The sequence below is a fragment of the Cibotium barometz genome, chromosome 49 (genome assembly GCF_041138505.1).
Source record: "Cibotium barometz isolate CiBa-2024 chromosome 49, ASM4113850v1, whole genome shotgun sequence".
Lineage (NCBI taxonomy): Eukaryota > Viridiplantae > Streptophyta > Polypodiopsida > Cyatheales > Cibotiaceae > Cibotium > Cibotium barometz.
In genome coordinates, this window is record NC_141094.1 from 28,333,544 (window position 1) to 28,357,313 (window position 23,770).

General features: G+C 37.8%; 1 long non-coding RNA gene and 1 other non-coding gene across 4 annotated transcripts; both read right to left on the bottom strand.

Annotated features, from left to right (window-relative positions):
* Positions 1-2,666: 2,666 nt before the first annotated feature.
* On the bottom strand, positions 2,667-2,747 carry TRNAL-AAG (transfer RNA leucine (anticodon AAG)). The gene has a single exon. It is a non-coding gene; the product is annotated as a tRNA-Leu (tRNA).
* A 6,297-nt stretch (positions 2,748-9,044) lies between these two features.
* LOC147610460 (uncharacterized) lies at positions 9,045-11,185 on the bottom strand. 3 transcript variants are annotated; one of them, XR_015264073.1, is made up of 3 exons: positions 10,922-11,185; positions 10,278-10,338; positions 9,045-10,144 (listed from the first exon to the last, which is right to left on the bottom strand). It is a non-coding gene; the product is annotated as an uncharacterized LOC147610460 (long non-coding RNA). The 3 variants fall into 3 exon arrangements; XR_015264075.1 differs by lacking the exon at positions 10,278-10,338 and having other exon boundaries at positions 9,045-10,125; XR_015264074.1 differs by lacking the exon at positions 10,278-10,338 and having other exon boundaries at positions 10,922-11,181.
* Between the last annotated feature and the right edge of the window lie 12,585 nt (positions 11,186-23,770).

The window sequence follows — 23,770 nt, forward strand, 5'->3', positions numbered from 1 at the left end:
TTCTAGCCTAGATCTCGTATAGTTATACAGCTATAGATGGTAGTGTAGCTTATAAACTTGAGTTGTCAGAGAACTCTCTAGTGCATCCTATTTTTCATGGCAATGCAAAAAATAGTGTTCCATCAAGACAACATAGTTCGTCCTAAGTTTTGGTAGTTCTTGGAGTCACAATCACTTCCACATGAACTAGGGATAATTCTTGAGTTGAAAGATCAAATTACGAGGTATATGTATATCGATAGGCGCTTGTTAAGTGGAAGAACAGGCTAGAGGAAGCCTCACTATGGAACCAACTAAGAACATTTACCAAGTCTTTTCCCCGATTTGTTTTGGCCACAAACAAAAACTTTTCTCAAGGGAGGGTAATGTCACGTAGCCTGTAATGGCATGTAAGAGCTTGATCAAATGTAAAGCCCAAATGCTGAAGTGCGGACGATGAGTGCATCTAGGATCTAGGGATGAGAACTATGAGTACTATGAGAACTATGAGTACTATGAGGTCTTGAGACGTACCTTCATTGTGGGATTTTCCAGTGGAGCCAGATGGAGCTTGTTACTTCTTTTCCATACACATTTTGTAATCCCCACACAAAATTTCTTTGTATAGCTCGTCAAATAAGACCTAGGGCTTGAGAGTTTCTACTATTTTTTAAAGCAACAACATGTCCCTATTTCCATAAGCTGATGAATAATGCTGAGTTGGCATGGTAACAATTCATTTTTTAAAGCACAAGAACTAGACCATTTTTTATTTCCAAAGCTTGTCAATCTGAGCTAGGGTTTGAGAGTTGCACCATTTTTTAAAGTAACATCATGTCCTTGTGTCCATAAGCTTATGAATAATCATAGGTTAGCATGGTAACTATTTATAGCTTGGGGGATTCTTTTATTGTGAAAGGGTTCCTAGAGACATGACGATGCTAAAATAAAATAAAATGGTCGTAACTATAACCTATAGCTTGGATTAATGAGGTAGAAAAAGGTGCAAGCCCCTTGGGCAATAATGTTGCTGCTATTTAGTGTCCATCTTGATGTTATTTGGTGTCCACCTTTGCTTTTGTTCTAAAAGACTTCTTGTACTTTGACTTCTACTTTGATGACAAACATCCCATCTTTTTTGAGATCTCAAAACTCATAAAGAGCAAGCAAGAAACCGTTTCCTTGTCCCTGCCCTTACCTCAAGGTTTGAGAAAAGATAGGTTTGGCTTAGTACAACTTGATCAATCTTTTTTTAGCCCTTTGCAAATTGATGAGAGAAGGAGAAAAACATCCTTTAAAAATCAAGATTTAGTTATAATTAGATTAAAGTGAGAAGAAAATGCTTGTTAAAATTTACAAATTTCTCTTGTTTAGATTTTACAATTTCCTCTTCAGACACATTGTGAAAAGCATTGATGTAATGCTTGATAACAAATTGATTCGTTGTTTTCTTTGTGAATTAACCCCATCTCATCAAAACTTCTAGCTCTAGCCGATGTAATTCTTGATCTAAACCATTTGAAGAGCTTGAATGTTCAATAAATAGCATTTACAAGTCTTACAAAACCTTGAGCTCCAAAATGTATAAATATTGGTCCCTGTCATGTTCATCGTCAAAACTTCTAGCCCTAGCCGATGTCATTCATAATCTAGATCATTTGCACAGCTTGCGAGTGTTCAATAGCATTGAGAAGTCTTCAAAAATCTTAAGCTCCAAGATTTTTAGGGGAAAATTAAAACCCTAATAACTCCCTCCTTTGATGTGGGGTCATTCATAATCTAGAGCATTTGCACACCTTGAGAGTGTTCAATAGCATTGAGAAGTCTTTTAAAAAAAATTAAGCTCCAAAATTTTTAAGGGGAAAATTAAAACCCTAGTAATCTCCTCCTTTGATGTTGAGAGTGTTCAATAGCATTAAGGAGTGTTCGATGGCATTGAGAAGTCTTAAAAAATCTTAAGCTCCAACATTTTTAGGAAACCCTAATAACTTCCTCGTTTGATGTGATGTATTCATAATCTAGAGCATTTACACACCTTGAGAGTGTTGAATAGCATTGAGAAGTCTTTTAAAAAATCTTAAGCTCCAAAATTTTTTGGGGAAAATTAAAACCCTAAAAACTTCCACTTGTCATTCATAATCTAGAGCATTTACACACCTTGAGAGTGTTGAATAGCATTGAGAAGTCTTTAGAAAAATCTCAAGCTCCAAAATAGCATTTACACACCTTGAGAATGTCGAACAGCATTGAGGAGTCTTTTAGAAAAATCTCAAGCTCCAAAATAGCATTTACACACCTTGAGAATGTCGAACAGCATTGAGGAGTCTTTTAGAAAAATCTCAAGCTCCAAAATAGCATTTACACACCTTGAGAGTGTCGAATAGCATTGAGGAGTCTTTTAGATAAATCCCAAGCTCCAAAATAGCATTTACACACCTTGAGAGTGCTGAATAGCATTGAGGAGTCTTTTAGAAAAATCTCAAGCTCCAAAATAGCATTTACACATGGATAGCAGTGTGAGAAGTCTTTAGAACACCTTGAGAGTGTTGAATAGCATTGAGGAGTCTCTTAGAAAAATATCAAGCTCCAAAATAGCATTTAGGAGTCTTTTAGAAAAATCTCAAGCTCCAAAATTGTAAATCTTTAGGGGAAGATTGGAACCCTTTTAAAAAAATTAAATCTTTTAATGTTGAGAGTGGGATTTGAACCCACGCCCTTTCGGACCAGAACCTTAATCTGGCGCCTTAGACCAACTCGGCCATCTCAACCGGTTGGTACGTCGGGAGCAGATTAAAATATAAGTCCTAAATCTGTTTTTTTTTTATTTTAAAAAGGGTAGCGGCGCATCTACACTGAAGTGCGTTCGTGCTGTTACCAAACCAGGCCCATGTTATATCTATAGATCGACGCCATCCCCTTAGCTTCATGGTGGAGTAGCTGTGAGGGTGATGTGTGAGGCGAGAAACTATTCCACCTTTACTAGGGTTACTTTGCTCAAGATGGGAGAAGTCAAGGACCAACCCAAATCAACTAATCGATTGTAAGTACATGTAATACCTCCCAACTGGTCCACAATCAACTTTGGCACCCAGCAAACCAACAGGTTGGAACTTGGGGCCTGGCCTGGATGTATAGAATCATTTGTATGTGGATTGCTCGTGCCCCCTCTTGTCGGCCTAGCACTTGTGTCGATATCCTTGGAGTGTGAGTGCCGAGTGTCGTGCAATGCTCACATAACCCGGTTTGTAGTGTAATTTTTCCGACTAAAATTTAAAAGTCTAGGTTGGAATTTGATGTTGCTCTTAATTTGAAGGGTTGAAATTTACACATTCTAGTTGTAAATCCCGGCACTTGTATGATTTTTAGTGATTTTGAAGTCTAAATCCCGATTAAGCCTAAGCATTGCCTCTAAAGGTTTAAAACATGCTTTCTTCGAGCAATAGTGATGTGGCTATTGGATGACTCGCTCGTGTTAATATGGTTGGTGATGTGATCATGGTGGTCGGGTCCAATTGTAGCTCCTCCATCATCAACATGCAGCATCAATTTTGGTACGCATGGAAGTTGTTTGTTTTTTTTTCATGTGTCAACTAGGAGTAGACCCCAACCTATTGGTTTGCTCTATGCTAAAGTTCATTGTGGATCATTTGTTGTGTCAATTGGGAGATATTACATGTACTTGCAATCTATTAGTTGATTTGGGTCGATCCTTGACTTCTCCCATCTTGAGCAAAGTGCACAAATGGTCCTTGCAGAGCCTCTTTGCGAAGATATCCACCACCATGTCAATTGTCTATTACAAATCTATCTATAACCTTACATTGTATTTTCTCCCTTATGAAATGAAATCTGATGTCAAATCTATCTATATCCTTATATTGTATTTTCTCCCTTATGAAATGAAATTTGATGTCAATGTGTTTTCCCTTTTCAAGGACGATAATTTCTCCCTTATGAAATGAAATTTGATGTCAATGTGTTTTTCCCTTTTCAACAATGACAGTTTATATGCTATAAAATGAGCTCCTTGATTATGATGGCATAGATAGATAAGGGCCACACATACTGTGTCTCTATGGCAGATAAAATACCATAATAGGATTTTTGAGAGAAACCCAATTTTCACTCAATGAAAATGAGTGAGCTTTGGATAATTTTATTCAAATCTAGAAAGAAAGAAACCATTATGTTCATGTGTGGGTATATATAGATATATATGTGTGAAACTTATCTATAATAGATATATGTGTATGTTTCTGTAAAATTCATCTATAATAGAAATAAAATTTCAAGTGATTTATAATAGGAAAAAAAATCAAGTGATGGACATGACATCAAACATTAACACTAGTCTTATAGAAAAAAAAAGCCACTTTTGTGGCTTTTAGGAGACTCTTGAATTTTCAAGCCAATATCTAATAGGGATTTATATCTAATAGAAGATAGTAGTTTAAAAAAATACAAGAAAAAAATCCCTTAAGGAGTCTTTTTTTTTTTAAGTCATGATTGCAAGTGTTTTTCTAAATAAACTACTTAAAAAAATACAAGAAAAAAATCCCTTAAGGAGTTTTTTTTTTTGAAGTCGTGATTGCAAGTGTTTTTCTAAATAAACTACTTCAATTCAGTTTTTTTTTATATATTCTGTCAATTTATTTTTATGAAAATTTCTTCAACATAATTTATCCATAAAGATATGATATATCTATAAGATAGAAGCTAACAACAGTTTTAGTCCCTCAAAGTTACGTATCCTAAAAATCTGAGACATTTGTGGCTTTTGAGAAATAACGAGTTACAAAATGAATACTTAAAAATGAACCCAATTTTTCTCAACACCAAATGAGCAATTTCATTACAATTTGACCTCATTACAGAAATCAAGAAAATCCAGCCTGATCCAATCAGAGCCTCATTTGCGGCTTCAAAACACTCTCATTTGTGGCTTCAAAACACTCTCATGGCTACTAATGTTAAACCAAAAAATCACCCAAGCAAGCACATTTATTGGTCCAGGGACCTAAAATGAATGCCAAGAACAAACGGAGGGAATCAGTGCTGACACTTGGACCCTTCAGAGGGCATCAAAGCCCTTCAAAAAAACCTTGAAGAGAAGGCCGCTAGAACAATACGGTTCCAAAAGACACAGAAGGCCAAATTTCCCTAAGTTCTAGAGATGAACATTGAAGGTCAACTCAGTTTATGGGCTTCAAATCGAAGGTTAGGGTAGGCCTTCCAATTTCAGCCCTAAATCGGGAACGACCATTTGATCAAGGGTTCAATCAACTACCAGCTCACTTACCCATCACAAGGATGGCCCATGTCATTCTATAAAATGGCTTTCCGAGACCATCTCAGCACATCAGAGTAGCAACCAGGGAAGAGAAGTTTCAAGTGGGCACCTTTATCAGATGAGGACAGCAATCCCAGACTTCCAAATCAAGGGCAGCAGGTGAGAGTTTTCAGGGCAGGCAACACACAGACAAGAAGCTGACCCAAAGCCAAGTGCTGGTTGAAGGAGACAACGGAAACAGCCCGGTGAGATTTAAACGGACACAAATATAAGTAAAAATTATCAAGCAGACATTACTGCTGTTACAACTCCTGTTCGTTTCCCAGCTTTTCTATTTGATTGGAAGTAGGAAGAATTAATCCTTCCTATTACAATACAAAGTCCTAAAAAGGGATTTCCATGGGCTTCTCTGACTACCAGAGAAAAGACCAAAGCTGGCTACACAACTCTTTCTCAATGGCAAGCAGCCTGGCCAAACCTTGCCTTTCCATGGACAGACTGCCAATGGCTTCCCTCTTCATGGTAAATGAAGTTTCAAAGATTATACTTGCCATTTCATGACATTAATAACATCTGAGTGTGGTGTCTCTCGTGCCCAACGGTTTCTCTTTAGGCCCATAAAGAGAGAGCCTTTAGTTTCTATGGAGTCAGACAGCTCTCACCTGGCGGGGAGTCTTGTTAGGTCATGTTCAGTCTGTGTACATGGCATGTAATGAATCTTTTGCATGTAATGTTTGATTAAGTAAATAAGGAGATACACAACCCAATAATCAAACCTCACTTTCAGCATAAGAAGGCTACTGGACAAATAATTCATCCACACGTCTGTAAATGAAGGACATTTCAACTCACAGAGACTTGACATACAAGACAAAGGGTGAAAATGCTAATGAATTCTCCTATAACCAGGTAATAACCAAGGCCAGTTCCTGTGATGATTTGAACAATAACTCAAATGAGTAGTATATATCCCCCCTCAGACAACTTCTCATTAGCAAAATATAAGGTTTTAATACAGTACAAGAGTTGGATTATAACAGATTGATTACAGGTGATGAAAATGCAACAACATAGATAAAACTCTCCAAGCACAAACAAATAGTTCCAAAGGTAGCTAGAACTGCATCATACACACAAGGTCGCTCTTCAAGCAGCATTTGCACTACCCTGCCTGTGCAAACTAAACAAATGAACAGGAAACGTGCTATCTAGAAATGTTTATCTATAATATATTTATATATTCACATATAGATATGTGTGTTCGTGTAAAATTTATCTGTAACAGGAACAAAATTTCAAGTGATTAATAATAGAAAAAAAAATGAAGTGATGGACATGATATCAAACATTACCACTAGTCTTGCAGAAAAAAAGCCACTTCAAACTTCTGAATTTTCAAACCAATTATTTCTAGAGATTTGTATCTAATATAAGATATAAGTTAAAAATATCTACAAGAGAAAAACATCCCTCAAAAAGTGGAGAAAAAATCCCTAGAAGAAAGTCAAGATTGCGATTGTTTTTTTTAATAAATTACTTAATTTCACACTTTTTACCATTAGTTTTTAAAAATTACCTGTCATTTTATTTTCATGAAAATTTCTTCAACATTATTTATTTATGTAGATATGATATCTATAAGATAGAAGCTAACAACAGTTTTAATCCCTCAAAGTTATGTACCTAAAATTGCTTAGTCATTTTATGGCTTTTGAGAAATATCAAGTTTCAAAATGCACTTTAAAGTGGACCCGATTTTTTCTTTACACCAACCTCATAGCAAAAGTTATGTACCAGATGAATCCAAGAACATGTCCAAATTCACCTTTTGAGGTGCATGTTATGTACTCATGGTAGTCAACTCACAAGACTATGTAACTATCAACTCCATTATGCATAGTATGGACTAGATACTACAACATCCCCACTAGCATCATCAATGCCCAATAGTGGGACACGCACTCCACACACACATAAGAGCATATATTTACACAAAGCTCTTTGGCAATGTAAGGCAAACTTAGCCATAAATGTAAAATTTGTATGTGCGCTGCATAGTATGGACTAGATACTACAACATCCCCACTAGCATCATCAATGCCCAATAGTGGGACACGCACTCCACACACACATAAGAGCATATATTTACACAAAGCTCTTTGGCAATGCAAGGCAAACTTAGCCATAAATGTAAAATCTGTATGTGCGCTAATACAGCTGAATCAAATACAAGATGAATCCAAGAACATGCCCAAATTCACCTCTTAGGAACTATATGTTATATACTCATGGTAATCAACCCACAAGACTATATCTATCAACTCCATTATGTCAGTATGGACATCCCCACTAACATCATCAATGCCCAATAGTGGGTGTAGAACTTTGTATCGAGATATGATCACACACAAATCTACACACATAAGAGCATATATTCACACAAAGCTTTTCCTACTGGGTTTCTATCAAACTTCCGAAGATGCAAGGTAGACTCGGCCTTAATGAAGCCTAGCACCAAGGGAAGTAGCAAATAGAGAGAATAGCATCGCTTATTATAAAAAGAATTAGCACAATATCAACTGGCCGCAACTTGAAAAAACTTCACAATGTGAAATCTACATTACATGTCCACTAAGACGACTCTGTATCAATATATGCTCTCACACACACTCCACACATACATATAAGAACATATATTCGAACAAAGCCCTTCATACGAAGTTTTAGTCAAACTTGCGGAGATGCAAGGAAGACTCAACCATAATGAAGCCTAACACTTAGGGAAGTAGCACATAGAAAGAATTAGTACAAAAAATAAGTAATTGGTCGAACAAATACACCGCTTAGTATAGAAAGAATTAGCACAATATCAACTAACCACAATTTGGATGAAAACTTCACAATGTGAAATCTGCATGTCCGCTAATACGCCTAAATTACATACTTAGATGAAACCAAGAACATGCCCAAATTCACCTTTTACGTACGTGCATGTCACATACTCATGGTAGCCAACCCACAAGACTAACTATCAACTCCATTACGCATAGTCTGGACTAGTACTACGACATCCCCACTAACGTCATGGGTATAGTGTCCAATAGTGGGTATAGAACTCCGTATCAAGATATGCCCACACATGCACTCCACACACACCCACACACACACATAAGATATGCCCAATTGTGGGTGTAGAACTCTATATCATGATATGCTCTCATTGCAAAAGTTATATCCAAATCAAGAAAATCTAGCCTGATCCAATCAGAGCCTCATTTGTGGCTTAAAGCCACTCTCATGGCTCAATTACAACTAGTGTAAAGCAAAGAATCATCAAAGCAAGCACACTTATTAATCCAGGGACCTAAAATGAATGCCAAGAACTAACAGATGCAATCAATCATAATGGATGTTGACAATCAAATGCCTGAAGTCAGAAATATCTCCATGTGAACCCTGTGGTGGGGCACCAGCAGTACTGAAATTTGGACCCTTCAGAGGGCCTCAAAGCCATTCAAACCTTGTAGAGAAGACCATTGGAACAATATGGTTGCAAAAGACAGCCACAAAAGGCCACTATTTGGAAAACTTCCCTAAATTTCGGAGTTAAACATTACATATTTCGAAGGTTAAATCAGTTTATGGCCTTCAAACTGAAGGTTAAGGTAGGCCTTGAAATTTCAGCCCTTTGCACCAGGACTCCCATGTCAAAAGCCTTTTCGTCAGTCAAACGCACCACCACTCTCTGGCCTTGATCTGTTTTTTTTGCGGGGGAGGGGGGGGGGAGCAAAGAGTCCTACACCTGCCCGCACACACAATATAACCTTCACATAAAATGACCATAAGCCATAGTAATCTGGGGTGGAACCTCAGAGCCTGTTACCACCACCTAATCTGGCACCAGCTTTTATTTGGTGGTTACAAACATTTAACATGAAAATCTGGTTGCTGAACATGCAAGCCAGCTGGACACTCAAGGGAACTGTTTTCCCAATTGCAAGCAGCCTCTGCTTGTGGTGGCCACCACAACCATTGCTATTGGAAGCTGGCACAAAGACCGTTTGATCCCAAGAGTTCAATCAACTATCAGCTCACTTGCCCATCAAAAGGATGGCACATGTCATTCTATAGACGTGGCTTTCCAAGACCATCTCAGCACATCAGAGTAGCAACCAAGGAAGAGAAGTTTCCAGTAGACATCTTTATCAGATGAGAAGACAGCAATCCCGGACTTTCAAATCAAGGGCAGCAGGTGAGAGTTTACAGGGCAGGCAACACACAGACAAGAAGCTGACCCAAGGCCAAGTGCTTGTTTAAAGGAGACAACGGAAACAGCCTGGTGAGATTTAAATGGACACAAATATAAGTAAAAATTATCTCACTACACACATTCTGCGACCAACAGTATGTACATGAAAAATAAGGCCGGACTACTATCAATTGGTAATGAAATTTCAGAAGAATGAAATTGATCCAGAGCAGAAAAGGGCTCTCGACCTCTTGAAGCAGACATTGCTTGTTCGTTTCCCAGCTTTTCTATTTGGAAGAATTATCCTTCCTACTACAATGCAAAGTCCTAAAAAGGGATTTCCATGGAATTCTCTGACTGCCAGGTAAAAGACCAACGCTGGGTACACAACCACTCTTTCTCAATGGCAAGCAGCCTGTCCATACCTTGCCTTTCCATGGATAGACTGCCAATGGCTTCCCTCTTCAGGGTAAATGAAGTTTCAAAGATTATACTTGCCGTTCTACGACATTAGTGATGTCTCTCGTGCCCAACGGCTTCTCTTTAGGCCCATAAAGACATATTCCAGCCTGAAGGTTCTATGGACAGCTTCACTTTGTGGGGAGTCCTGTTAGAACATGTTCAGTCTGTGTACATGGCAAAATATACAACCCAGTAATCAAACCTCACTTTCTGCATAAGAAGAAGGGCTACTGGAAAAATATTTCATCCACACGTCTGTAAATAAAGGACAATTCAGCTCACAGAAACTTGACATACAAGACATAAGGTGAAAATGCTCAGGAATTTTCCGATAATCGGTAATAACCAAGACCAGTTCCTGTGATGAGTTGCACAATAACTCAAATGAGAAGTAGGACATCCCCCTCTGGACAATTTCTCATTAGCAAAGGACAAGGTTTTAATACGGTAAGAGTTGGGTACTAACAGATTGATTACAGGTAATGTAATGCAGCCGCATAGAAAACTCTCCCAACCACAAACAAATAGTTTCTAAGGTAGCTAGAACTGAGGGTAAATCATAAGGTCACTCTTCAAGCAGCAAAACAAATGAACAGGAAACGTGCTATCTACAAATGTTCATCACATGTTTACTCTCCAAAGAGATTATGAGTAGCCCTAATAATACCCTGTGTATACAAAATCGTGTAATGAATAGGATCTGTGCTACCTAGATCTGCCATATATAAACGTGAAAGAAACTGTGCACCACGAAACGTGACCCGTTAATATGCAAATTATTAACAGCTCGCAGACCGTAGTGAAGCGAGAGGCATTAATCTTGTCACGTTCCGACACAAGCATGATGTGGCTGTTTAACCATCAGGCTTGCTTTAATGATGACTTACAACACCAAAACGCAGAGGAGGAGGAGGAGGAGGAGATGAAAGAAGACGATTTACCAGCTGATTTCGAGTAGGCCGCTTCATCACCATTGCACAGAGACAAGTGGAGCGGAGGGAAGGGCTGGCATGCCAATTATTTGCCCAAAAACTTTCAACTACGTCAAAAACCGACGCAGCGACATAGGTGCAGGGCGACATGAGGATTGCTCCATCATGCTAGTTTTGTAGCCCTAACCCTAACCCTGCTCATGAGTCAATCTAACCCTAACCCTGCTATTGCAACTTTATACCCTGCCCCCTAACCCTACATTAAGGTGAACACAAATCTTATATATATTTATATACTATCCAGCCACATATACCTTTTACATATGCCTCACCAAAATCAACCAAAAAAAAAACCTAGTATAACTCTTCACTATTTCACATCCCAGAGATCTGATCCCACCTCTCATCCTCCCACACAAAAGATGATTGATCTCATCTGATATGATAACCCAGCTACAAACTGGCTACCAACACAGGCTCAGTGGTGAAACCCTTAGGAGTCTGCTCCTCCTTAGCTTCCTCCTTGTTCCATATCTTCACATCAAGCCTCTATCCAACTGGGTTCTCTATCAATGCCAAGAAGGTGTGTGCCGGCTATTTCTCCTTCAAATACCGCCTCTGTGTTTTAGGCCCAAACTTTGGCAATGCAACTAACCAGACAGTTCCTAGAGATCCAAATTTCCCACACACAAGTATATCTAACTTGGCTGAACACCACATCAACTGCCTCCTCTGATCGAGTCAATTTTCCCATTAAACAACCCCCCAAGAACCCCTTAGACCTATGTTAGCAAACACCACTTATCTATCTTGCTCCACAGCAACCTAATAGCAAGACATCCCCAAAATGCATGTTTACCATCCTTTACTGCTGATCCACACCTGCAACAAACCCCTGAGGTAAAGTTTATGTGTACCAACTTGTAGCCAAGAGGAAGAGCCCACATGCATACTCTCCACAAAAAGGTTTGGGCTTTCAAAGGTATTCTTAGACCCCATATCAATTTCCACCTCTTCTTCCAGGTACCCATGCTCCACCTTACGGTCTAGATTCGGTTACAGTAGGCCACATTCAGCTCACTCTTAATCATCGCCGCATACAAGCATTTGGTCTCCCAACATAGTACGGAAGTACTCAAACTTTTCCCTGCTGGCTTTGTAAAGATATCTGCCACCTGCTCATCAGTCTTCACATACCTTAGATCAACTGTACCATCCACAGCACCTTCTCTCTGACAAAGTGATAATGGACCTCTATGTGTTTGGTCCTCGCATGAAATACTGGATTCTTGGCCAACTGTATACTGCTCATGTTGTCACAATGAATGACAACTTTGCAATCAATAGGCTCACCCAAATCTGCCAAGAGACTCTTTAACCATATAGCTTCACAAGTAGCAATGGCTGCACCCCTGTATTCAGCCTCTGTACTAGATAAAGCAACTGTAGGTTGCTTCTTGCTACTCCAACTCACCACGGCACTTCCAAGTGTAAAAGCATAACCACTAGTAGACCTCCTGTCATATGAGCTACCTGCCCAATCAGCATCTGTGTAGCCATGTATATCCAAGCTTTTATATCCCTAAGCTAAACAAAGAGTTCCCTATGACCCTTGTACATCCTTCCCACTTCTAGTTGTAACAAAGGAACCTGCAAAGGCAGAGCTTTGAATTCTTAGTGGAGCATGTGAAAATAGTTTTCCTCTCCAATCTAGTCTTGTCCTTCCCCTTACACTGAACGTTAGGCTCCCAAGTCTTTGGGCATACTTACTTTGGGCATGAATGGGCAAATGTAGTATTCCCAAGCCTCCCAAGTCTTTGGGCATACTTACTTTCTCCCAACAAGTAAGACTCCCCTATCACCTCCCTTACCATTCTAGTCTATATCTCCTCCTATTGTAAGCATTTTGGTAGGCCAGTTCCCACTCTAGCCTTGGCAGGCCTCCCAAGTCTTTGGGCATACTTACTTTCTCCCAACAAGTAAGATAGGCTAAATATTCCTTGCTATCCCTTTTCCTTTTCCAGATGAACTTCCTAATTGGAGCCATAATCCTCTTCGAATGGCATTTTCTAAAGTCGACAATTGGGCACAAAAACATCACATATGCATTTAAAACTGAGTTTACAATAGCCACTCTTTCATGAAAAGACACCATGATTCCTTCCCATTTCTTTATTTTGTCCAAGATCCGATATATTGCCTAGTTAGCTACATCCTTATTAGTCACCCAACCCCAAAAGGAGCTCCTTAGTGTCTGCAAATTGCCCTTTCCTTATGACATTACACCCCCACCTTTCCATATCAAAGTCGTCCTCTGGATTTATGGATGTTATATCTAGACCCAGAAGCATCAACAAACAATTGTAGGAGTAGCAAGGCTTGTCTTACATTGTCATTATCAGCCTGTAGGAGTAGCAATGAAACAACTACAAAACGTTGTACCTCCAACTACTCCCCATTTTTAATTCTCGAACTTGTCACCAATCCTTTCTCACATGCATCCTCTAGAGCCACTATCCGTTGGATATAATGGCAAAAATAACAATGGAGCCAAAGGAGAACCTTGCCTTATTGACCTATTTATCTCAAATCCCCCTACCAGTCTTCCATTTAATGACTTAGACTGAGCCCCTACAATCAGAGTATAGATGACTGTGGTCATTCTTCTTCCAAATCCTAACTTCTCAATAGTTCTAGCAAGGAAGGACCAATGCACCCTCCTATCATAGCCTTTTTTCAAATCCAGTTGTAGTAGCACACACTTCTATCCTGACCTTTGAGTCACTTCCTTGCCCTTCATAGCACAATACCATATTACCTATTGGATATCACCTCTTGCAAAATAGGTCTAATCCTCACAGCTATGACCTTGGCCAAGATCTTATAAATAACTGTGAGTAGAGTAATAGGTTTCCACTGACTAAACCTATGACAAGCTGCATGTTTGGGTGTTAACTTCACAATCCCGTCTTTCAAGTATTTGCCCATCATCACTATGGTAAATGCTTGCTTGCATGTAATCCACACCAGAGCTTTTAATGATGGCCAAAAGGGAATGAAAAAACTCCACTAACAATCCATCCCACGCTATAGATTTTTCCTTGCCCAGATTCTATAAGGCTATCCACCAAATCTCTCTCCATCCAATTAGCCCTATCAGACTCCAAATCTCTCTCCATCCAATTAGCCCTATCAGACTCCACCCCCTTATTAATCACACTTAGCATGGTCCCCTCTGCCTGGAACCTTCTCTAAGAGCTGTCTTCTTTCAGACTCAAAGTAGCCCCTAGAAACCTCACCCACTTTTGAGCTATTTGTTTAATATTTCCAATCTTCTATCCCTTCTTGTCCCTAATATGCCCCATTACTTCCTTGCCCCTTTTCTCATTAGTCAATCAGAGCAGGTATTTGGTAGGTTTCCTCTTATAATTGAAGGCTCTCCAACTATCCCCCATGTCCCCTTCTCTAGCCATCTTATCATCTTCTTTCCCTAATTGAGCTTGACACTAAGCATATTGATTAGCTTCAGCATCAGACAAGCCTCCCCTCTACCTCTTCCATTACAAGTGCTTCATCAACTCTCCCAATTCCCTCCTTGCTTGCCTCTTCTCCTCTGCTCTCAATTTCCCTATCCTTGTAAATAATTCCTTGTATTTCATTAGCAAACCATCTCCAATATCCATTCTCCTTTTCGCTACATCTCAACCTTCTAATTACCTCTTCAGTGAGAGTTACAAACATATCATCCTTCAATAACAGCTTATATGTGATTAGACAGAGCTGAGCAGGGATTCCCTTTTATATGTAGACAATATGAGGTACCTAGGTAGCTTGCTGACTGAAGAAGACTGTAACTAACCTTGAAGACGACTTAGTATACTGCAAGCTGAAATAGGTGTGCCCAGGTTCAGATCCCCACTCCCCCAGCTCCCTTCCATTCAGTAGGCCATGCTTACCTCTCAACATTTCCCACTTCTTCTTCTCCAAGATTTTCTTCAATCTTAATGTGGGGGTGGTGGTCGTAAGTCTCTAAGGGTTACAAAAATTAAGGGCCTTTTAAATTTTCACATAGCTAGAATACAATTTGATAAGTGGTCTCTCCTGCCCTTTACACAACATCTGAGAGTGCATGGAGTAGAATTGGCCACCAGTTGTTGCGAGCTGAGTTGTTCAAAATTTTACGTGCTTTCTTCATAGCCGAAAAAGAGGTATAAACACTTGTCTTCTTGCACTTAAACCTCACTTAAACACTGTCAAAGTTGGAGCCAATTAGAAATTATGCTTTGCATGGAAATATGGCCTAGGATTTACTTTTGTGCACTCCACGTGTGGAAATTGGCCCCTACTTGGAAAACTAGCTCATGGACAAGTTGAGTGGTAACATAACCCAAGGTTGGTAATGGCTTGGATGCTACATGTTCAGCCAATCATGTTGGCTGTTTCTAGCCTAAGAGACCACATACTTTGTGTAGACATAGCACTATGTCAACATACTATTAATATCTATGTTGTGGCAATGTAAAAAGACCCTAAGAATGGCATCACATGAGTCCTCAATAGACATGACTTAACCTTAAAATCCAAGGTAACCCAAAAATCCTTCCGAAGAAATCTAATGATATATCATTTTTTAACACACTTAAAAGAGGGTGAAGATCTTGGAGCATGGCTTAAGTTGTTGGCTTGACGCGAAGTTCATGCCCATGTTGACATGCACGGCTTAAGTTGTTGGCTTGACGCTAAGTTCATGCCCATGTTGACATAAGGCATGTAGTCTTATTTAACATATTTAGCATTATTGCCACTCAGGCTTCATTCTTGTGTTTTTCATTTTGAGTCCAATGGAGTCTCTTACGGCCCACATTTGTGAAAAGTGCATAGTCTTAGTGTTGTTGGATGTGATTTGTTTTTGTGTTTTCAATTTGATTTAGTTTAGGAATAGGTGTTGGAATTGCCAATAAAGGAGCTATAAGAACCCATGTATTGAAGCTGAGGTTGTTCTTGTTTGGGCATTCTTAAATTTTTGTTTTCTTTGATTGTATCTTAAACAAGTAGTTTTTTGTTTTGTTGATAATAATAGAGTAGCATATGTTTTTTCTTTTACACTATAGTTGAAATATCCTATTAGGGACAAAATTAAAACCCAAATCAATAGGATTAACCCTTCATTAATCAATGTATAATCAATCCATAATCATTATCTATATCTATGCTTAGTCAAGCCTTAAATATCATTATTTAGCACCTTAAATCAAGCCCTTAACTATCCTTAATTATGATTGAATCATGTTGAAGCTTGCACACACTTGATTAAGCATTAATCATGCATTAAGCAAGCACTTAAGGATCGATAAAGCTTGCATACATCCACTTATTAAATAAACTAAAGTAGCTTAAGGCCTTCGAAATTCCACCAAGCTATCCCCTAAGCTTGAGCTTAATTAAGGATTGAGTATCATGAGCAAGCATTTAAATAGGATGTGAAGATGCATTAAAATTAACTCCCCCACCACTCAACATTAATCCTTGAGAGCTATAAAGATGCATGCTTTATAACATTGCCAAAGCATTGCCACAAATTTGTCCACCTAGGGAAATGACCCGATTAGTGAAGATGCATTAAAAGAAAACCCCCCCCCCTCTAACGTTTCTCCTTGAGAGCTATAAAGGTATACATGCTTTGTAACATTGCCAAATTGCCACAACTTTGTCCACCTAGGGAAATGACCCAATTGTTAATTACCTTCCACCCTTAAAGGTCATAGCCATAAGACTACCCTCAACGGTCATTGCCATAATATTATTGCATTGATATGATCATGGGCACTCAAGTTCGTGCCTCCTTGACTTATCCTTATGCTTATGAGAGAAAAGTATTGCAGATAGCCACATGAGGCAACATTCATTAGAGCAACAATAAAATAAGAGAAGTGCTTCACACTCTCTTAATCTCATGGCCATAACCATATAAAATCCCCCCTTTACCACCCCCCCAATAAAATTAGTATCATCTTAAAAAAATTGTATCCTTCCTTTGGCCCTTTAGGTGGACAAGGTTTAGGCCCTCCATATTTTCTGTAAAATCTCGGAGTATAGGGATTCACTCTATCTCTATTGTAATGGGGGGCGATGAGCCGCACATCTCCACACCTCCTTGGATAGAGCTCTGGTTTTGTTGCTTTCTCCACACCTCCTTGGATAGAGCTTCTGGTTTTGTTGCTTTCTCCCATGAGTGAGCTCATTTATGCTATGGGTCCTTGGCCCCCCTCTCACCTCACAAAAGCTCACTAGCATGTGATTAAGAAGAAGATTAGCAAGAGGGTTACCAAGAGAAAGACTCAATTCCACAAAATGGGAAAGTATATTGCGTTATGAGAGAAAGACTTAATTGCACACAATGGGAGAGTATATTCCATTATGAGAGAAAGACTCAATGCACACAACGGGTGAGTATATTACATGATGAGAGAAATTGACTTATATACAAAGCCATAAGTGTTCAGACACTCTTAAATTATGGCTGATCAAGCACCCATGAAATAAGTGGCCTATTTCTTAAATGCAATGCTTAATATCATAATACATCGTTGAAATAATACATCATTAGGGATGTCATTCTAGCTTGCTAGCACACACTCTTATCACCATATGTATTCTGTTAGAACAATATGGGTGCATATCCAGGTTGTATGGAGACCATTGCTTCATAGCTTGATCATACGTCCTTTGTTTCCGTATTTGCTTTTCAATGAAAAATATCATTAGCGGCACTGGTAATCCCAAAATGATTTAACATTTTCCCCTTCTTAATGTCGATCACATCCTTGTGATCGTCATGGCGAAGACTTTGTTGTGGGGAGAATTGAGAAGTTATGTTATTGCTGCTCAAGATACTAGGTGATTGTTCAATGGTCATTGTTCCTTTGGAAGGAATGGGAAAGGTTATAAAAGTCAGTGATTGGCGAGAGTACCTAAATGGGGTGGGGGGGTTGAGCGAGTGATTATATTTTTCTTATATTTATGTGATGGATTTTTTTTTTGCTCACTTTCTTTTTTAGCATTCACAAGTAGGGTTATAATATTTTATTTTTACAACTAGTAGGAATCTAAGTCATGTTAGTAATGGTGTAGGAGATATGGGGGGTCCAGAGGAACGTAGACACAATCGACGAGATTGTGACTCTCAATTTCTCATTTGATACGAGATTGACGTAACACCTAAGAAATTCAAGAGATTAGATTCTTAGTTGCAAGCTTTCTAAGTGGCAAGATTGTTGTCACTTAAACTTGAGGAGGACATGTTCATACAAATTTTCCCTTTAACTTGAGGAGGACACGTCCCCACAATTTTTCCCTTAAACTTGAGGAGGACATGTCCCTATAAAATTTTCCCTTAAACTTGAGGACATGTCCCTACAAGTTTTCCCTTTAACTTGAGGAGGACATGTCACTACAATTTTTCCCTTATGCCTTTTAAATTCTCCTACAACAAGTATATGTACAATGAAAGTGAGTCAAGAAGACTCTTGATGTAGGGGTGATACAGTCAAAACTATTGGAGAGACATGAAAGAATTAAGTTGACTTGTAAGGATAAGTGAACATCTCCACCTTTTGAGGATTTTAGGGCTTTTTATGTGAAGAGAGTTTTGTTGAGAGTGCTTCATTGCTAGTGATGTTTGGGTTATTGTTGATGGCTTAATAGTGTCAGAGGACCACTTATTGGATTTGCACCTTTCAAGGGAATTCAAGTGATGGATTGTACCACAGACTAGGATTTTTCCCACCATGGCCCCCCTTCTAGAGATGTACCACAAAGGATGATGTTGATGGTAAGGCTATGCATACAAACTTAGCAGTTGAGAATGTGTTGCACTAGTTATATCAAAGGTTGGAGGCATTACTCTTTCAAATTTCTTTAGGCACCCATCATGATACTTTTGAGCATAGAGTAGGCACATTATAGTTGATAAAGAACTGTACATTTGAATAATTTCAATTTTAGGTGGCAAGCAGATTTGTTGTAAATTACTCATCTAAGGAGTGAAATGAAATATAAAGTATGCATGGACATAATTATTAATGTGGAGGTGTGTGTGTTCTTGATTTTGTTGAAAATTACTCATCTATGGAGTGAAATGAAATATAAAGTATGCATTGGCATAATGGTTAATGCACTATCCTTGTCCATATTACAAAACACAAAGGACAATTATGCAATCAAGGAGATACATTTTTACATTTCAAATGAGAAAAAAACCTATTTGTTCATCATTATTTACTTCACAAAGCATTGGTTATGGCTCCATGAGATGTGGTTGCAAGATATTAACGTCACAAAGCATTGGTTATGGTTAGATTGTGTAGCTTCACAATTTAAGGCAGTTAGGCCATTCTACTTCATAGTTCAAGGCAGCTATAGTATATTCTACTTTGTGATGACAAATATACAAAATATACAACTTTTGGATTATTGAAGGTCACTAAGCTAGGCCATTCTACTTCACAGTTTATGGCAGCTAGTCTATTCTACTTTGTGATGACAAATATACAAAATATACAACTTTTGGATTATTGAAGGTCACTAAGCTTTAAAATTACTTTGTTGTATTATCAGAGTTACATCCTCCATGTTGGTGTCCATGCATCGAGCATGACATTAAATAATAATTTTTATTCAAGAGGGAAGCCCTTTATTTAAAAGGTGAAGGACTTGTGGGCACACTATTTTCTTGAAGCCCAAAAGCCCTTGAAACCATGTTCTCCTCGTGCCTTGCTCAAACACCACCATGAGGAGGAGTTGAGAGATGTGCTAGTTTTGTTGCATGTTGTGTATTCCAAGTGGCTTTGGCATTGGAGATGGGATGTGGCACTACACCACTTATGAGGGTTTGACAATCTTCTAAGCATCCATGTTTTTCATTTGACCTCATGATGCTACTATTTTTATTGTTATAGTGGAGCCACTACATATACTAGCAAGCCGAAAGCAAAGTAAAATTCACAAATAAAGAAATAGAATCATATTTTATTGAATATACAACTGTTTGCATTCAATGAAGAGATCCTTTTCGATTTTGATAGGATTATTCTATTGTGACTATAGTTATATCATCAAAGACACAAAAAAAGGTTCCCTCCGAAACCAGTTTTCTTGCTTGAACAACGTCTTCCTCTAGCTTCTTCAATTTTCTACACTCTACCATGTCTTATTGTCTTGTACTCTCAAGAATAGCAACAGAAAACTATCATCGAGCTTGTGCAAAACGTTGTGTGAAGCCAAATGCAGAGGATCAAAGAAGGGAGGTGAGTTCTTTGCACCGTCGACCCGCTTCTTCTATTAACTCTATTGAGATTACCAAGAGAATTTCTGCAACTAGGTGTTGGCAAAAGCTTATTATATCGAAAGGGAGCTAGGTTTTGATGCAACTAAATAGGAGAAAGAAGCAAAGGGAGCTAGGTTTTGATGCAACTAAATAGGAGAAAGAAGCAAAGATCAAAGAATCAATTTTTAGCAGCATAGTAGAGGCCCAAAATGCTTTCATATAGTGTCTTTGTAAAGAAGTACAAATGATAGTGTCATGTCATAGGTGTTTGTCATGTAATGTCGTGGCCTTGTAAGTTTGCTTGGGAATATCATGGAAGTTTAAGATCATAATATGGTGACTTTATAAACAAGTTGCAATGATAGTTGTAAAGAGTTTCAATGATAGTTGTAAATGAGTTGCAATATGTGTAGTGCTCTTGTATCCATATACTCCTCTCCTTTACTATCACCCCATGAGTCACAATGTGCATGATAGTAGAGGGAGAGAAGTGTGGAGAGAGAAACCACACGCCTAAACACCAGCTCACCAAAAAAATACTCCCCTCAACTTTCAGCCAAGGTGTTCTCTCTCAGCTTCTAGTCAAGGCTTTGTTTCTTTTTGCAAATTGAGAGAGCTTTGTACCACATTATCCACACATCAATCCACATCATCCATATATCTATTCACGTCAATCCACATTACCCACATATCAATCCACATCATCCATACATCCATCCACACTATCCACTCATCCATCCACATCAATCCACATCATCCATAGATCCATTCACGTCAATCCACATTACCCACACATCAATCCACATCATCCATACATCCATCCACATCATCCACATTAATCCACATTATCCACTCATCCATCCACATTACCCACACATCAATCCACATCATCCATACATCCATTCACGTCAATCCACATTACCCACACATCAATCCACATCATCCATACATCCATCCACATCAATCCACATTATCCACTCATCCATCCACATCAATCCACATTACCCACACATCATTCCACATCAATCCACATTCATTTCATAAGTATTCTCATTCTCATCGAATCATATCTTTTTCTATCTCATCACTTAGTTTCTCATTTATCCTCATCAGATCACATCTACTTGCATCTACCCATACATCTCATCACTTTACATACATTAACATTTATCCAGTTTACATCGCATCTTATCAAATCCATTTCACATCACATCTCATTCATTCACATCCTGATTCACATGCTAACACATTCATTCATGTCCCTTATCATTCATTCACATCCTGATTCACATGTTATCACATTCATTCACATCTTATATCATTCATTTACATCCTGGTTCACATGACATCACATCTCATCAATTCATTCACTTTTATCTGATTCGCATCACATATCATCACATCTATTTACCTTTCATTCTCATTACTTCTATTCTCATCACATCTATCCATCCATTCTTTCCCATCTATCTGATTCGCATTACATCTCATCACATCTATTCACCTCACATTCTCGTCACTCCTATTCTCATCGCATCCACCATCCATCCATTCAATCCCATCTATCTGATTCGGATCCATATCATCACATCTATTTACCTCTCATTCTCATCACTTCTATTCTCATCACATCCATCCATCCATTCTTTCCCATCTATCTGATTCGCATCACATATCATCACATCTATTTATCTTTCATTCTCATCACTTCTATTCTCATCACATCCATCCTCTATTCATTCTCATCTATCTGATTCATATCACATCTATCTATAGAATGTAAGAGAATTCTTTTTTTTGATATAAAGATTCTTTATGCATCTATTTATGCATAAGAATAACTTCAGTGGGAAATAACACTTTTATAAAAATCCGTTTATGCATCCATTCAATTTTAAGGAGAATAACTCTTTTGAAATAAAAATAAACTTCTTTATGCATCTTTCTATGCATAAATTCGATTTTAATGAGAATAACTCTTTTGAAATAAAAATAAACTTCTTTATGCATCTTTCTATGCACAAAATCAAAATTGATGAGAATAACTCTTTTGAAATAAAAATAAATTTCTTTATGCATCTTTCTATGCATAAAATCAAAATTGATGAGAATAACTCTTTTGAAATAAAAATAAATTTCGTTATGCATCTTTCTATGCATAAAATCAAAATTTGATGAAAGTAACGCTTTTATAAAAAAAATCTTTTATGCATCTCTTTATGCATAAATTCAATTTTAATGAAAGTAACACTTTTATATTAATAAAAAAAATTTATGCATAAAAATCAATTTTGATGAAAGTAACACTTTTATAATCAAAATATTCCCAATATGCATCTTTCTATGCATAGAAATTAATTCTAATGAAAATAACACTTTTATTAAAAATATTTCTAATATGCATTTTTCTATGCATAGAATAAAAATAACACTTTTAGAATACACAAGCGATGGGGATTACTCTTTTTGAATAATAAAAGATAAAACTTATTTCACAAAATTTAAGAAAATTTTGCCATAACCTCCTTTGTATGGCTGACCATTTTTCTTTTTTTTTCATTCTCAAGTTACTTAGAAATTATCCCAAATGGTTTAAAGCATTCTAAACTAATCAAATTCCACTTTTTAAAGAGAAACAATATGAAAAGTTTAATTCTAACAATTTGATTACACATCTAGGATAAAGAAAGGCTGAATTCAAGAATGAAGAGAGGGGGAAAGCCTTTCCAACAAGGCATAGCATCATTTTTCATTTTAAAGAAAACAAAAATTAGAAAACCATTAAATGGAATAAAGAAAAAGTAGGATTTCTAGCTTACATGAATTTTTGTGAGCTTTCCTTTGGCTTGATTGTTTGAGGGATCTACTCTTGTTTGCAACAAGAGTGGCCACCAATTCTTTTGAAGAGGAAATGGTCAAAAACTAATGAATTATCAATAAATTCACTGTTTTTGGCTCTGGGGAGGAGTAGAGTAATAGTGCATAAAACACTATTAACCATTTACAAAGGGGGAGGCTTCATTTATAGGAAAAAGTAAGCCTCTAACCAAGCAAACTGATTCTAGAATTTTCCAGATCAGTTTGGTCAATTTTTGACCATTTTTAGGTCAGTTTAGCTTACTTTTTGGATCTAATTGAAGCAGGAGAGAGGAGAGATGAAAATATCTCATTATTTGTGAGTTTAAAACTCAACCACACATGTGAAATAGGTGCCTCATTCATGAGGGGAATTCCCCCACACTAAGGTGTCAAAAATGTATCATTTCTTCTAAATATCTTTTCTTTTTTAACTAATAACCTTGTCCTTAGTCAACTCTTCATCTTATGTGAGTACTTACTCATTTTTGGGGGGATTTCCTTTTATTCTTCAATTTATCTCCTCCCTACATTTGGATTAATCTAATTGATCCATAGGAACCTTAATTCAAAAATTTCAAAAAACCTGGACCCTTAGGCTAAGGTCCTTTTTACCTGATTTCAATTTATTCCAATTGCACATTGGAAATTTCTTTTTGAATATCTGTTTCAGCAGG